Here is a 3319-nt window from a genome sequence, read left to right as displayed (position 1 = left end):
AAGGAAACTGAAAAATACATAGAACCTTCCTAATAAATTACAGGTGAATCATAAAGTCTGCTCCTACCTGATTAAAAACACTGTTACTAGTCTTAAAAAATGTACATGTGCAGAAGGTGACAGATTTGTATTCAAAAAAACAAAAAATGTAATCTTAGACTGTGACTGTTAAAATGGCTACTGAGTTGTCCGTTGTTTTCCATTCATTGGCATCATATTTATGTTTTCTTAACTGATATTAAAATAAAACTATTTTTCTTAACAATATCTGAAACACATCATACTTAAGTCAAAAAATTTGCAGCATGTTACTTCTTAATTACATAAAAATCAGTATTTGCTTATACTTCAGCTGGTAGCCTTTTTATTTTATTAATTGAGGAAAAGATTGTAATATTTGTGGTGTAAAAGATGATGTTTTTAAAGATGTATACATTGTGGAATGACTAAATCAAGCTAATTGACATGTGCATTACCTCATATACTTATTTTATTGTGTGGTGAGCACACTTAAAATCTACTCTATGGGTAATTTCCAAGTATTCAAATTATTGTTATTAATTATAGTCACACTGGACTACAGTAGGTCGCCTTGAACTTATTTCTCCTTTCTGAGATTTTGTATCCTTGGACTAATCTCTCTTCAGTAACCCCCACACCCTTTCCCCAACCTCTGATAACCATCATTCAACTCTTTGCTTTTATGTGTTAATTTTTTTTTTTTTAGAATTCACATATAAGTGAGATTATGCAATATTTGCCTTTCTGTGTCTGGTTTATTTCACTTAGCATAATGACCCCCAGTTCATCCATGTTATCCCAGATGACAGGATTTCCTTTTTTCTTAAGGCTGAAGAGTATTCAATTGTGTATGTATATCACATTATTTAATCCATTCATCCCTCAATTGATATCTAGGTTAATTCCATATCTTGGCTATTGTGAAAAATGCTGCAGTGAACATGGGGTTGCAGATATCTTTTCAACGTACTGATTTTATATCTTTTAGATATATGCCCAGTAATGGGATTGTTGAATCATACAGTAGTTCTATTTGTATTTTTTTGAGTAATCTCCATACTGTTTTCCATAATGGCTGTACCAATTTACATCCTCACTAACTGAGTACAAGTTTCCTTTTCTTCACATCCTGTTAACACTTATCTTTCATCTTTTTAATGATCATTCTAACAGGCATGCAGTGATACCTCATTGCGGTTTTATTTTGTATTTGCCTGATAATTAGTGGTGTTGAGTATTTTCTTATATACCTGTTCGCCACTTGTATGTCTTCTTTTGAGAAATGTCTGTTTAGGTTCTTTGAATATTTTTAATTAGATTATACATTTGCTTATTATGGGGTTGTTTGACTTCATATATTTTGAATATTAACCCCTTTCAGAGGTGCGGCTTAAATATTTTTTTTCCATTCCATAGGCTTTCTCTTCACTCTTTTGATTGTTTTCTTTACTGTGTAGAAGCCTTTAATCTGATGTAATTCCTTTAGCTTATTTTTGCTTTGTTTGCCTGTGATTTTGGGGTCATTTCCAAAAAGTTATTGCCGAGGCCAACATCATGGAGATTTTCTATTTCCTTCAAGCAGTTTCACAGCTTTAGGTCTTCTGTCTAAATCTTTAATTAATTTTGAGTTGAATGTTGATTTTTGTATATGGTATAAGATAAAAGTAATTTCATTTTTTTTCAAGTGGATATCCAGTCTTCCCAGCAACATTTATTGAAGAGATTGTACTTTCCCCCTTGTGTGTTCTTGGTATCTTTGTCAAAAGTCAATTGATCAGAAATGCATACATTTATTTTTAGGCTTCCTATTCTGTTCTATATGTCTGTTTTTATGTCATTTCTAGTATCACACTGTTCAGTTAGTATAACTTTGTTATTGATTTTGAAATCAAGTAGTATAATGCCTCTGATGACTGTTGTTTTTGCTCAAGATTGCTTTTGCTATTTGGGATCTTTTGTGGTCCATACAAATTTTAGGATTTTTTTTCTATTTCTGTGAAAAATACTTTTGATAGGGATTGCACTGAGACTGTAGATCACTTTGGATAGTATGGAGATTTTAACAACATTAGTTTTTCCAATCCATAAACACACAATATCTTTTATTTGTATCTCCTTCAATTTCTTTATCATTGTTTTGGTTTTCAGTTTACAGCATTTTCACTTCATCAGTTAAATTTATTTATAAATATTTTATTTGTGTTGCTAGTTTTAATGGGATTGTTTTTTTTTTTACTTTCTTTTGCAGATAGTCTATTGCCAGGTTATAAAAATGCTACTGATTTTTGTATTCTGCAAATTTGCTGAATTTGTTTATTATTTCTAACAGTTTTTTAATGGAATGTGTCTAGAGTTTTCCACATTAATGTGAATGTCATTTGCAAACAGACAATTTTACTTTTTTTCCAATTTAAATGCTGTTAATTTCTTTCTCTTGACTAATTGCTCTGGTTGAGACTATAAGTACTTTATTGAATACACATTGCAAGAGAGGATATCCTTGTCATTTTCCTGATCTTAGAGAAAAAACTTTCAGCTTTTCCCCATTGAATCTGATGTTAGCTTGTGTGTTTTTCATATATGACTTTTCTTGTGCCGTGATACATCCCTTCTATAACTAAATTGTTAAGTTTTTTTAGAAATCATTAACTAGTTTTGAATTTTTTCCAATGCTTTTTTTGCATATATTGAAATAATCACATTGTTTTTGTCTTTTATTCTGTTAATGTGGAATATCACATTCATTGATTTGTGTCTGTTGATTGAATCACCCTTACATTTCAGGAATAAACCCCACTGTATTATAATGCACTATCCTTTTAATGTGCTGTTGAATTTAGTTTGCTAGTATTTAGTTGAGGATTATTACGTGCATGTTCATCAAGGATATTGGCCTGCAATGTTCTCTTCTTATAGTGTTCTCTTCTGGTAGTGTTCTTTTCTTGTAGTCCAGCTTTTGTTACCATGTTGGCCTCATCAAATAAGTTTGGAAGTGTTTTTTTTCCTTTTCAATTTTTTGGAAGAGTTTGAGAATTTGACAATAAGTCTTATTTAAAAGTTTGATATATTTTACCAGTGAGGGCATTAGGTCCTGTGCTTTCCTTTGATAGGAAAATTTGTATTACTGATTCATTCTCTTTATTCATTATTTGTCTGTTCAGATTTTCAATTTCTTCATAATTTAGTTTTGGTAGGATGTATATTTCTAGTTAATTATCTATTTCTTCAAGGTTATGAAATTTGTTGGTGTATAATTTTTATGATCCTTTCTGTGGTATCAATTGTAATAGCCTCTATT

The sequence above is a fragment of the Carlito syrichta genome, unplaced genomic scaffold, assembly GCF_000164805.1.
Source record: "Carlito syrichta isolate Samal-C Ts95f unplaced genomic scaffold, Tarsius_syrichta-2.0.1 Scaffold305217, whole genome shotgun sequence".
Taxonomy (NCBI): Eukaryota; Metazoa; Chordata; class Mammalia; order Primates; family Tarsiidae; genus Carlito; species Carlito syrichta.
This window is presented reverse-complemented; position numbering follows the sequence as displayed.